Source organism: Candoia aspera, chromosome 2, assembly GCF_035149785.1.
Source record: "Candoia aspera isolate rCanAsp1 chromosome 2, rCanAsp1.hap2, whole genome shotgun sequence".
Taxonomy (NCBI): Eukaryota; Metazoa; Chordata; class Lepidosauria; order Squamata; family Boidae; genus Candoia; species Candoia aspera.
Genome location: NC_086154.1, coordinates 164,381,303 through 164,395,607, shown reverse-complemented (window position 1 = coordinate 164,395,607; position 14,305 = coordinate 164,381,303). Strand labels below are relative to the sequence as shown.

General features: G+C 40.8%; 1 protein-coding gene across 1 annotated transcript in view; it reads right to left on the bottom strand.

Moving 5' to 3' along the window:
• Window positions 1-2,352: 2,352 nt before the first annotated feature.
• The window catches only part of MRPL51 (mitochondrial ribosomal protein L51), a 377,933-nt gene continuing 365,980 nt past the window's right edge, over window positions 2,353-14,305 (bottom strand). Inside the window, exon 4 of the transcript XR_010067297.1 lies at window positions 2,353-2,363. The gene's annotated coding sequence lies outside the window, so the exon portion shown is untranslated. The remainder of the gene's footprint in view (window positions 2,364-14,305) is intronic.

The following is a 14,305-nucleotide window of genomic DNA, read 5'->3' as shown; positions in this document are numbered from 1 at the left end:
GTCCTGTCTTCTCATTATGTGGCCAAAGTATTTCAGTTTGGCCTTGAATATCATTCCCTCCAGTGAGCAGTCTGGCTTTATTTCCTGGAGGATGGACTGGTTTGATCTTCTTGCAGTCCAGGGCACTCTCAGAGTTTTCCTCCAGCACCACAGTTCAAAAGCATCTATCTTCCTTCGCTCAGCCTTCCTTATGGTCCAGCTCTCGCAGCCATATGTTACTACGGGGAACACCATTGCTTTAACTATGTGGACCTTTGTTGTCAGTGTGATGTCTCTGCTCTTGACTATTTTATCAAGATTTGTCATTGCTCTCCTCCCAAGGATTAAGCGTCTTCTGATTTCCTGACTGCAGTCAGCATCTGCAGTAATCTTCGCACCCAGAAATACAAAGTCTTTCACTGCTTCTACATTTTCTCTCTCTTTGCCAGTTATTAATCAAGCTGGTTGCCATAATCTTGGTTTTTTTGAGTTTAGCTGCAAGCCAGCTTTTGCACTTTCTTCTTTCACCTTCATCATAAGGCTCCTCAGTTCCTCTTCACTTTCAGCTATCAAAGTGGTATCATCTGCATATATGAGATTGTTAATGTTTCTTCTAGTGATTTTAACTCCAGCCTTGGATTCCTCAAGCCCAGCTTGTCGCATGATGTGTTCTGCATACAAGTTGAATAGATAGGGTGAGAGTATACAACCCTGCCATACTCCTTTCCCAATCTTAAACCAGTCCATTGTTCCATGGTCTGTTCTTACTGTTGCTACTTGGTCGTTATACAGATTCTTCAGGAGGCAGACAAGATGACTTGGTATCCCCATACCACTAAGAACTTGCCACAATTTGTTATGGTCCACACAGTCAAAGGCTTTAGAATAGTCAATAAAACAGAAATAGATGTTTTTCTGAAACTCCCTGGCTTTTTCCATTATCCAGCAGATATTGGCAATTTGGTCCCTAGTTCCTCTGCCTTTTCTAAACCCAGCTTGTTATACAAACAAACAAACAAACAAACAAATAAATGTTTGTACATGTGTTTATTCCCTTCTTACCCCTATGGGTGGTATGTGTCTTCCTCAACCTCGGGTCCTCTACCAGAGGCTGGGGAGTTTAAGGGTTCTGTGAAGTATCTCAGCTGTTCCTAGCACTGTGCTCTTCTGGACAGAGAGCTCTGATGTTGCTCCTGGGATCTGTTGGAGCCACTCTCCCAGCTTGACGGTCACAGCCCCAAGTGCTCCTACCACCCCTGGGACCACTTTGGCCTTCTCTTTCCTCTTTCAGGCCCTGGTACTTCTTCTTCCTGATGTTGCTGTCACTTGGCACCACTACATCTGTCACCACTGCTGTCTTCTGGTCCTTGTCTACTACCACGGTGTCTGGTTGATTGGCCAGTGCCTGCCTGTCTGTCTGGATCTGGAAGTCCCACAGGATCTTAGCCCTGTTCTTCTCCATGACCTTCTGTGGAATCTTCCATCTGGACTTGGGAGGGTCTAGCCCATACTATATATATAAGTGACTTTATACACTACACTATATATATAGTGACATGCTCCAATAGAAAGCCTGCATTTCTAACCTGATTGGCAACTTTCCAATCTGGTAAAACCAAAGCAGAAACAAAGAGGGAATCCTGTGCTTGCCATCTCTATTCCTTATGCTCCACTTCTAAAGGCAGTAGGGTAAAATGTGTGCCAGTTACAGCACAGTGAATTGGAAAGAGACTGAATTATACAAATCTGGATTATAGACATATAGAAAAGAACCTACTTCCTCTTAGGCTACCAAGAGAGTCAAGAGGAGGCAAATTCTTCCTTTTCTTTCTCATTCCTTTGAAACATGGGCCCCTGAACTTGCCGCTTTTTTAAAGAATGGATAATTTTTAAACTATTTCCAGCAACTCAGAATGTAATGGTTGCTTTGACTAAATTATCATCCTAGAAGATGCAAAGAAGCTTTGGTTGACATTTTGTTCTTTTCTTTGTTCAAATTTCTTTCCCCGAGTCAAACTTTTACCTTACGTGCCAATTTCCTTGTATAAATTTAATTACACTTGGCATTTTTTTAGTTTGAGCTTGGAGATAATCCTTACATGTATCACCACTCTGCTCATGCTGTTGAAAGCCCTTTCTTTCTTTCTTGTTTGGATCATCCACAATAAAAAGGAGAAATTAGCTGACAATTTGAGGTTAGGCAGGCTTGAAACCAACACCCTTAGCTACAGCTACTCTTTCCTTGTTTAGTTTGTCTCCTGAGCTCATGTAGCCAAAGAAAAAGAAGAAATGGTAAAGCTTCAGAACTTCTAAAAATCAGCTGTTGAGCAAGACCATTTTTTCCCCAAGAATGCTGCATCAAAGTAATGCACAGGCATTATCTTCTCAATAGCACTACATTTTCCCCCAAACAATGCTTCTAAGCAGCATATGAATTTATAATGCAAAGCAGTGATCTTTGCCTAAACACATCTCTCCTGGCTGGCCTAAATTGTTCTGTCTTAAATAATATAGGCCTCTCTCTCTGTAATTTTATTTCCCCAGTGAGCGTTCCCTAGCAAGTCCCTGGTATTTTTGGGAAAGAGTTCACAGCAACAAACCTGCACAAGTAACAGACCAAGAACATTTCCTCACTAGCATCTAACTGTAGTACAAACACAGGCTGGTGACCATTTGTTTCTTCTGGGTCCTCATTACCTTGCTTTCAGCTGATCTCACCCATGAGTCATCCTTAGCTATGCCAGTATTAAAGTAGTATTTCCTGTCTTATCCTGTCACAGGTTTTTCTGTGGATATAACCTGAAGCATTTCACTGGCCAGTCTGTTGGTGGTGCAATCAAGGGAGCCACAGAGAGTAGGATCGGCCTGGCATCTATTGGCCACATTAGAGTGATGGAGGCATGCCCTCTCCCCTCTAGTTCCTGAGCACTGGCAAGGCCAGTCTGGTTTTGGCAGTGGAAGAATCCAATTCTTTCAAACTGACCCTATCCCTTGTACTTCCCCTGGCTTGGAGACCAGGATTGGCCTAAGCAGTAGCTGACCAGAGAGGAGCAGGGAGAAGGGCTGCATGGGAAAGAAGTTGGGAAAGAAGTTGCTTTCTGTCTTCTGCTTCATGGGGCAACTCTCCTCATGTGCCAGCCCTTCAAGATAGGCAGTCAGGACTGCAGGGGTTTCAGGATTGCTCTTTATTGTCGTAGGGCATCTTGAAATCTTTTCAGGGTTTCTCTCTACTCTGACTTATACCAAACAAAATCAGTACAGGGTTATTCTCATGCTTTCTTCTTTCCCAGGACTGAGTAATCTTTTCTGAACCTCCTTCCCCCTTAATAGTTTGTTCCTCTCTTCTCCATTCCCAGGGCCAAGTTTACATTAACATCCTGTCATGCCTCACAACTGTTGTTCAGGCAATTGGTGAACACAGGTTTAGGGCTCTTCTGGAATAGTGCTCTACCTATGCCCCAAAACAGCTTATCAGTCTTTGAGCACATCCACAAAACACTCTTGCAAAAAGAGAGAATGTTTTGACAGATGACTAAATCCACCAATCTTATACTCTTTGAACTATAGTCCCTCTTATAGTCTTTGAAATCAACCCTTTTCCCCCACCTCCAGCACCATCCCATATTAAGAAAAGTGATTTGGGAATATTTTCCCATCAGCTGGTGACATTTAGTGGGAAGGGAGGGAAGCAAAGCCAGGAAAAATGAGCATTCCTTAATGTACCCTGTACATCATAAATAAGGGCTGTGCCATTTGCCAATACTGTGCCTGTGACACAGTAAGGATCATGCCTGTGGCACAATAGCTGTGATGGACTTCAGTAACACAGCTGGCTCTCAGGAAGGAGGGAGCACATTCCATTATAAACAGGACAAGAAAGCAACAGAAGACTTTACTTCGAAGTAATGTGTCTCTTGGGCTATTGTGTTTTTCCATGGCACAGTGTTTTATTTCCATTACAAGTATGATATCGTCAATAGTGAAAGAAATGTAGGTCACTTAAAATGAACGTTACACCCACTGAGTAGTGCCTTTTCTGTTAGGCTTCTGTCTGATGTTCTCCAGCAGTCTCCAGCTTCTGACCAGCCTCAACGGCTCACTCTTTCTGATGTGAGAAAAAAATCTGACATCAAAAAGAGACGTGCTAATAGAGGAACTAAAGGCCTGGAACTGATGTAGATAAAGTCCAGTTTAATATATGGCTGGGATAGGAGGAAAAAATGCTATCTGAGAAGAAAAAACAGCAAAGCAAGAAAATATCAGCCATTAGCAAAAAAAAAAAAAGGCTGTAGATGTGGCAAAGCTCTTCGTCTCAGATCCAGTGTGAGTATCCTCACAAATCGGGTATCTTAAACCAGTCTTCTGTCATGAAGGTTATTAATCTTGATGTCTGTGTCGCATCCACAGCTGTAATTTACGTAAAAAGCAGATTTGGGAGTGGATGTAAACTTGATAATGACTGAACTTTGCTCTCTTGTTCTATTTCTTACCCAAGGATGGGCCTGTCATCCAAGTGGCAATTAGTATCAGATTGGGATTCTCTAGAGAAAAATGAGTAGGGTTTGCTCCCAGGATACTCAAATGCTGCAAAGCTACAAATATATAAAGTCTAGGTTCATATGACATGTAGAATGTTAAACTCTTAGCCAAATGCAAGTCCTGCATTCGTATCACTTGCTATATCCAAAGAAACTAGGGTGTGGTTTGACAGGGGTATGGGGGGGCAGGGGTAAGGATGTCAAAAAATCAAGATGTCCGTGGCAACCACATGGTTGAAGCTCTGAGGACATAAGAATGGGTGGGGCTTTGATCACATGGTCATGACCACACCATGACTTTTTGGATCCTCCCCAAATGCCCCTATGACTTGGTGCAATTGTCTAATTCTCACAACGCACTGAATCACAAACCCAATTACTTGTTTACTGGTTCACTGTCAGGAACCCAAATAATCTGAAGCCTACCAGAGTGAAGCACTCCTGAACAAGTCCTGTCTAGGATAATATGTTTTATTTATTTTATATGAGGTGCCTTGGAGGGGAGGCATTGTCTTGAAAAGGCAATGTATAATACAATGAATGAGTGAATGAATGAATGATAGGGAGACCGTTCCTCTGGAGAGATATATAGCTCATTAATAAGGGGTATGCTTTTGACTTTAGAAGCCTTAGTTTAACACTTGATAAAAGATTCTCACCGGCAGAGCAAAGCCTGAGGTCTCTGACAGCCAAAGCAGCAATACTGAACAAGTGATCAAGCACCCTGGCCTGTGTTCTGCCTTTTCATAGCTTGGAAGCGTGGATGGACCAGACACCCCCACCATGGTCCCATTCCAGTGGGAGTGGGGGTTTCCAATGACTTTAACACCCTCTTTTCATTTCTGGCTTTCATTTCAAAACATCTGCTTTATCCTAACTGATATGTGATGATGATGTAAGTACCATTCTCAAGACCAGAGGTGGGCAGAAGGTAGGTGTGGAAGTACAAGTCTCTAGTAGATGGCTGATTTCTGACTTCATGTATTTAATAGGAACAGTAATAGAATGAGTCTCCCCAGTTGATGGGGTGATTTCATCATACAGGTAGTCCTCCTTTAGTGACTGCCTCATTTTGCAATCATTCACAGTTACGACAGGGATAAAAAAATAACTTTATGAACAATCCTCACATGTATTACCTTCACAGATGTGTAAAGCAAAGGAAAGCTGCAACAAGATCATAAGCACAGTTGCAGTTTCACTTAGCAACTGCTTTACTTAACAACTGAGTTGCCAGTCCCAATTGTGGTTGCCAGGGGCAACTTGTAAAGTGAAAAAGTAATCAGGGGTGTACTTTTCTATGAAAGCATGGTGGATTAGATTTAGTTCAGAAATAAGTCTGGAGCCAAATTCTTGCATGCTTTTGTACCTGCCTAGACGCTCTAGCGGAACTTGTGGTTATTTAGAAAAATAACCTGAACTCATCCTGTCCATCATTCAGGTTCTTTTACCAAGGGCCAGTTAAACTGGCTACTGTTACTTTTCTAAGGTATGTAATATGAAGCTAAGCACCTGCTGCACCATTCATCTGGTTTCCAGTTGACTTCTTCCATAAGCAACAATTACAAGTGTATTAGTACAACATTTGTGCACTGCTTGGCACCTATTTTTTTAGCACCATTTTTTCCTCCGTGGTAGCTTTACTCAGGGCCGTACAATTTTTAAAAAATGATGCCCATTCCTTGGTAGCACCAGATTTGGATCCAAGGGATATTAGGACTTCCCAATGTATCCTACACTTACTTACTTAATGTAGCCATCTATCTCAGACCAGTGATACTGGACAGCTAACAATAATAAAAAACAGTCAAACTTTAATATTAAAGTGTGTGATATGAAGAGTTGTCTGTCTTTTTCACATGTACACATGCCATGTACTAGTTCCCCAAATGCAAGGAAATAGTTTGACACCAGAATGCTCCATCTATTGGCCATTTTGTGGACCTCTAAGCTTTTCCAGAGCTAACCCAATATTTATGCATCCTTCTATTTTCTACCGCTGGCCACATGACCACGGAAGTGTCTTCGGACAACGCTGGCTCTTCGGCCATGAAACAGAGAAGAACACCACCCTCTAGTGTCAGCCATGTGTAGTGGTGAAGTAAATGGGAACCTTTACTTTTTTACCATTTTCTACCACAGGTATTAGCACCTAGTCAACCTGGGCTGATCTTAACAACCTAAGCAGAAATTGTACTTGATTGAAGGATCAACAATTATCAGAGCTGTTGCCTTCGCCACTACACCAAGCTAGTTCTCATCTTTATTTTTACCTATATCATTTTCCTTCTAGAAGAGAATCAGTCTGTTTCTCTTAGAAACCTATAATATTGCTGCTGACTTTCTAACATCCAGAACTACAGCAGTGCCTCCTCCCCCCACCCCCGAACACCTTTCTGTGCTTGTGCAATTCATTTTTATCTGTAATCAGGGCACTACGGCATCTCCACAGATATTTAGCATCTCCCTGTAGGTACATGAATTGTCATGTTTTGGGATGTTTGTGTTCATCGTATTTAATGCTTTGCTTTATTGTTTGCAAGAAGAAAAAAGAATTTACATGAATAGTAATCTAGTTTTTTTAATTTTCTAATAATGGAAACTAAATTTGACTTATATTGTATCAGTTTGTCTTACATATATCATATATCATAGTAACACATTATGTAATTAATTTGTGTATATTTAAGTCAATCTAGTTTGATATAGTGGTTAAGGTACCAGGCTAGAAACTGGGAGACCGTAAGTTCTAGTCCTGCCTTAGGCACAAAGCCAGCTGGGTGATCTTGGGCCAGTCACTCCCTCTCAACCCTGGGAAGCAGGCAAGGGCAAGACACTTCTGAAAAACCTTGCCAAGAAAACTGTAGGGAATTGTCCAGGCAGTCACCAGGACTCAAGTCAAGACTGACTCAAAGGTACCCCTCCCCCAAAAAGTCAACCTATGCTTAGTTTTAAAAGAAGAAAAAATAGAAGCACAAACATTCAGAGTAGTATAAGCAAACTATTTTTTGCCTTCATTGCATAAAACATAATAAAGAAAAAACAGCAGTACAACAAAAGCAAAAATTGTATAAAGGCTTCTCATAAATGCATATATGTATATATAGTTTTACACGACAGTTTCAGTAATGGGTGACCACATTTCATTGTACACATCCATGTATGATCTACATCTGTAAGCAACTCATTCATAAGTTACAAGAAACATCAGGTCTTCAATCCATTGAGTAATTGTAGCCATAAATTTAACTTTCCAGTGTTGAAGAATTAGTCTCTTAGGAATAAGAACAGAACAGAAAATCCTTTTCTGTTGTCCAACTCTCAGTTTTCATGTAATAGCTATGTTGTTCAAAACACAATGATTTACTCATTCCTTTTCTATACAAACACAATGAGGTGAATTTCTAAATAAATTCCTACATTGTCCTCCAGATTCCCTGTGATAGAATGCTGGTTCAAATACAGTAAATCTTTCATATCATTATACAACTGGTAAAAAATAAATTTCTTTTCATTCTTGTATACTACCAGCAGTAATGAAACAAGTTTCAGGATTTGATCATGCAGTGAACATGCTGAACATGAGGTGCGCTTGCTAGGATTTATTGTTAACAGAGCAAATTATGTAAAATATCAGAACTTTTATTAAAAGATGACTAAACATCAAGGAAAAAAAGAAAAGAAATGGGCAGCCAGATGTCCCTTCAGTTGCTGAGAACACTGAACAGCAATGAATCAACCCAGCCAGCCTTTTTCTATGGTATGCATCTGCAGAACTCTGAAATTCATAGAAAAATCCAGCTGAAAGTGGATTTTTTCAGGTTCCTGAGTACTGAGCTCACAGGTTGCCATGCCACCCTTATCTTTAGATGTCTTTCAGTATCAGCATATATCAAATTCTTAGGAATGTGTTTATGCAGATGCAGGGGAGAACTGAAAAAGGCTGCAATTCTTCTAGCGAAATTAGGCTTTTTCAATACATTAAAAAGCAATCAGCAAAGCACATAAAATACCTGCATGCCATGCAGCCTTTCTGACTATACCATTTGTCCCTTCTTATATAATAACCTTCAGTGTTCCTGTTCCATTACACGTGGTAATATCAATTGGTATCAATTGGTAATATCAATCACTGGCGGTCTGTAGAGGTCCACTCGGTGGTCCACCAAAGCCTGCTTGTCTCCTTAGCCACATCTCCTCACGAATGCCAATAGTCAGCCAACAAGAGATCACTTACTGCTTCAACCCAGTTTCTGTACAAGCTGACAATCAACTTGCAAGAGCCCACACATCACCTCAGCCCCTGCCTCTCCTTGAACACTAAAAGCCTTCATGCCTTAGTCTCCATCTCATGTGACCCAACAATTGATCCAAGAGAATGGAGCAATGGCTGAAAACTGGTTCACTGAACTGTATATCTGGTAATAGGAGTATCGTGAATACCAAAATTTAGAAAACTAACAATAGTGAATAGGTTTCAACTGTGATCTCCCCACAACTAACCCAAAAAGAAAAGAGCAAACACAGTGAAGAATATCTAAACATGGGATTTCATTGTGCTAGAAATCCCCTTGCCCCTAACCCCGTAGTACTCAGAGATCCTTGGGCAGCACATTTATGTTAAGAGTTGTTGTTATTATGGCATTGAGTAAATAAAACAATTCAAGTACAGTACTCAATACTTTGTTTTGGCTTATATTTTTGATATAAAATATGGTTTGAAAATGGAAGGGGGAGAAGGCCTACAAAAATGTGACCATAAAATTATCTTATTCACTCCCAAATGTGAACCCCCATGCTCTTTAGGGCAAAAAAACGTAAAAATGGGCATGTTTGTTTAATTAGATGGTATCTGCATTTTCCAAATTGTTTGTTTGGTAGTCCATGACTGTTAAAAGTGTGAGAAACACTGATCTAAGAAGTTGCAGATATCAGTTTGATTAGTATGGAGAGCCTATATATAAAAACTGTTTTTAAAAAATGGGTAGTGCTTACTGGACCAGTTGACAGGGATCATATTTTCTTTCCTCTATTCATCAAAATTCATACACTTATTTTATTTCTTTCACAGTTTTTCAGAATGTAACTAACTGCCATATAGAGACAACTGCAAAATCTGGCAATATTTACAACTAGAACATCTATTTGTAGATGTTCTACAAATGTAACAACTAGTTAACATTTTAATTTGGACCAGCCACATTTTCAAATTCTAAGACACCTAAAATTATTTAAAGTAATTAATCATTTTTATAAAACTAAAATTCCACAAATAATCTTCATAAATATTTGTCAATAAATCAATTTGACATGCAAATTATAAAGACCAAATGGAACAGGATATTGGAGATCCCCATTTTGTCTAAACAATGGGAATTGTCTTAACATCTGTATCAAAAGTTCAGTAGATCTTAGACTACAGCTTATCCATCAAAAATAATATTTCAGAATTATTGGACAGAAAATGAATGAGTAATATTGTTGGAAATGCAATGAGAATAATATGTCATTAAAACTTATGGTTTTGCAATGTCCTAAAGTTATCATGTTTTGGGAAGAAGTAATTACATATATTAATTTGAGATAGGATTTAATATTTTCAGACATTCGTATTCTTTTGAATTATGTATCTATTACATGGAAATTAAGAGCCAGTTTGGTGTAGGGGTTAAGGCATCAGGCTAGAAACTGGGAGTGAGTTCTAGTCCCGCCTGAGGCACAAAGCCAGCTGGGTGACCTTGGGCCAGTCACCCTCTCTCAGCCCTAGGAAGGAGGCAATGGCAAACCACTTCCGAAAAACCTGGCCAAGAAAACTGCAGGGAGTCCAGGCAGTCTCCAAGAATCAGACATGATTGAATGGATTAAAAAAAAAATGGAAATTGATAACTGGACAAATGGAAATGGATTCTCCACAAACTTCTTATTGCTTAGAGATTTGTTCTTCAACATTGGAAAAATAAATGTATGGCCTTAATTAATCAGTGCACTGAAGACCTGATGTTACTTGCAACTTATAAACAAGTTGCCTATAGACACAGACAATATATACAAGATTATAATGAAATAAGTAATCCTTTACTGAAACATTTGTGTAGAACCTATACACGTGCATGATATGCTGTTATATAATTTTTCCTTTCCTTTTTTTCCTGTTAATTAAATAAATAAAGGGGAAAAGGTTCAGTGTCATTTTGTGTTACTGAGGGTGGAAGTATGAAAGGCATATAGCAATGACAAATCATTTTGTATGTAGCACTTAGTAAAAAAGAAAGGACATTATACCATAAATTAAATTAAATTGGTTTTGTCTCAGTTTGCTACACAGATTTTTATAAGGAGCTGCAAGATGCTAACAGAATAAACTACTTTCTGCTAAAGCAGGTTTTGCTCTATTATGCCTATGGCAGAGGTATTAGGAACTGGGAGAATGCCCAGGTAACATTTTGACATATAGACTAAAGCAGCAATGAGCCAAAAGTTTTGCTCTAATAGTTTAGAGAGCTGATAATACATTTGTAATGCCTGAAGACATTTACTGAGAAGAACGTTACAAAAGGAATAAGGATTTTGTCAGAAATGAATTAAATTCTTTCTTCTCCTAGCTGAATCTTTGGATAGTCAACAGAAAAGGCTACTTTCAGAGCCAATTCAGGAGGAAGAAATCAAATGCATGATAAGTACAGGGTACAAACAATGGAACAATACCAGGGCCAGATGGTTTCCCCATACAGTAGAATGGTATGAAACATACATTTTGACTGAACTTGGAGGGTTTATGAGAAACTGTTTGAATTTGGTACTTTGCAGACTTATGTTAACAAATCTTTGAAAAAGTAAAGGCACCCCCCACCTCCCAGGTAGAGTTAGACTCCTGGTGCTGTTTTCTTGGCAAGGCAGTAGATGCTTTTTGCCAGTTCTTCTTCTGGGATGTATTTTGACTTCACAGTCTTGCCTACAGGCCTACTTTTCTCTGCTGGTCTCCTGTCCAAGTCTTAAACAGGCCCAAACCCAGAGAAGGTCAGCCAGATGCTGCCACCTGCTGAGATAAACAACGCTTCTATTACTGCAATTTCTAAACCAGATCCAGATGGATTTCATTAATGAATGTAGATGTCTTAAGAATATCTGGGAGTTTTCTTAGCTGGCTCCAGAAGACAACAGTAAGAGTCATACTTCCTGCCCAATAGGGATTTGTTTGCTATAATTGAGGAGCTGATCATCTGAAAGTATCAGATGGTGCTGTAGGTTTTTGCAGCACCAAGACAGAACCTGCTGCAGTTATTTCATTGGATCTGTAGAAGGTCTTTGATAAAATTCATTGGCAATACTGTTTTTTTATTCTTTCCAAATTCTCTTTTCCTAAGGAAGAGCTTGTACAACACAACTCTTCCCTTTCTCCTTTATTATTCTACTTGTTTTTAGAATTTTTAGACAGTGTGCTTATTTGTTTATTGATTTGACTTGATTTCGGTGCCGCCAGATTCCAAGGCAACTCTAGGCACCTCATAATACTGTATAAAAACAAAATACAATAATGGAAATAACGAATAGGAATTAACAGAATGGCAATCTGGACAACTCACATCAAGACATATACAAAATATAATGAACACCTCTAACAAGGTGGTTCCATCCTCCCTGTCCCAAGGCCTGGAAGAACAGCCAGGTCTTTAAGGCCTTATCAAAGGCCACTGAGGTGGGGCTGTCTTGATCTCAGAAGAGACCTCATTCCTGGGGACAGGTACCACAGCAGAGAAGATGCACTTCCTGTGTCCTGAAAGATGACACTGTTTTATCAAGGTGACCTGGAGTGTGCCCCTCTATTGGCTGTTTCCTGCCAGGCAGAAACCACAGGAATTAGGTGGTCCCTCAAGTATCCTGGCCCCATGCCATGTAGGGCTTTATAGGTGATGATCAGCCCTTTAAATCACACCCAGAAGAACACTGGCACCCAGAGCAAATCACAGAGCAAGGGTGTAACGTTGGCCTACCATTCTGAACTAGTTGCAGCCGTTGAGTAGTCTTCAAGGGAAGGCCCATGTATAGCGCATTGCAATAGTTGAGCTGTGAGGTGACAAGGGGATGAGTGACTGTTTGGAGGGCCGTCTGATCCAGGGAGGGATGCAACTAATGCAACAAAGGGAGCTGTGAAAAGGCTGCTTGGCCACAGCTACCACCTGTTATTTGAGCAGGAGCTGTGAGTCCAAGACAACCCCCAGATTCCACACCACTCCAGAATGGAGAAGTGCAAAGATGGAAGATCCCTGGATCTAGGACGTCCATAGCCACTGGGTCTTGGTAGGAGTGAGTCAGAGTCAGTTTCTCCTTCTCCAAGCCCACACAGCTTCCAGGCACTGAGACAGGGCTTCAGCAGCCTTGCTTGGCGAGTCATACAAGCTTGGGCAATACAATGGCATTCCTGGCCTGAACACAAGGAATGTAAAGAAGTGTTCTTTGTTAGACAATACAGGTAGTCCTCAGTTAACAACCACTCACTCAGTGACCATCTGAAGTTACAATGGTGTTGAACGAGCGTTGGGTATGACCTGTCCTCAAAGTTCCAGCTGTCCCAGTACACCTGCAGTCACGTGATTGCAATCTGGCACTCAGCAACCGGCTCACATGACAGTTGTGGTGAGCTGGGGTCACAGGATCACAATTTGCGATCTTCACTGCTGGCTTCCCACAAGCAAAGTCAATGGGGAAGCCAGCAGGGAAGGCTGCAAGTTGCTCAGGTAAGTGTCCCCCACCCGCGCACCCTCCCTGACCCTTGCTGCACTCATGCTGCACCTCCTTGGCCACTTGTGCACCCTTGCGCACCCTCTCCCACCTGGCAGCAACCACCCCAAGCACCACAGCACTCACGCCGTGCCTTCCTGACCACTCATGAACCTCCTTGCTCCCTCTCCCACCTGGCAGCAGCCACTTACCTGCCTGGTGGCCTACTTGCAAGCCGCCTGAGACTTGCAACTTCCTGCTGGCTTCTCCACTGACTTGGTTGCTGGAAGCCGGCAGGAAGTTCCAAGGAGTTGCTCGCTTAACAACCCACGATCCTCACATAATGATGCCAGCAGGGACTGCAGAGATTGCCATCACTAAGCATATGGTCCCGTGACATTGCACTTCACAATTGCATCACTTAGCGATGGAAATCCAGGTCCCAATTGCCATTGTAACTCCAGGACTGCCTGTATGTTGGTGCTATTTGATCATCCTGAATCTTCTCTACCAAAAAGTATAAAATTAATCAGGAGCTCTTCCTGGATACAATTGGTTTAAATAAGAATTGCCTTTGGAAACGATCAAGATGTCAAAATCACTTCCGTTCAGGCAATTCTGATGAAGCCAGAGGTAATCATTTAATTTAAACTGAAAATCCCAAGAGATAAAGCTCAAATTGACAAACTGAATTTAGATAGGTTGCTATCAGATTTGATCAACTGCAATGCATTTGGATAGGTGGGCTGCACTTACAATAGCTGGACTACAATTAACATTTTTAAATATATAGCAATCTGCACCATATATTTTCTCTATACAGTTATGAAATTTATGTTCAGAAATTATACTGCTTTAGAGGTGTATTGGAGGAACCTATGTTTTTCACTCAGGAAGCTCCTAATGCCAATCAGAGATGGAGGTTTGAATGGCAAGTTTTGTCCATTGAAAAGTTCATCTCATGGACTGTCTTGAAATCAGCATATTGGCCACCTCTCACAATTGGAGTGCTTTAGGTTCAATTATTTTGGAAAATAGGGAATTCTTACTTCTATGTTAGCCACCAGAAA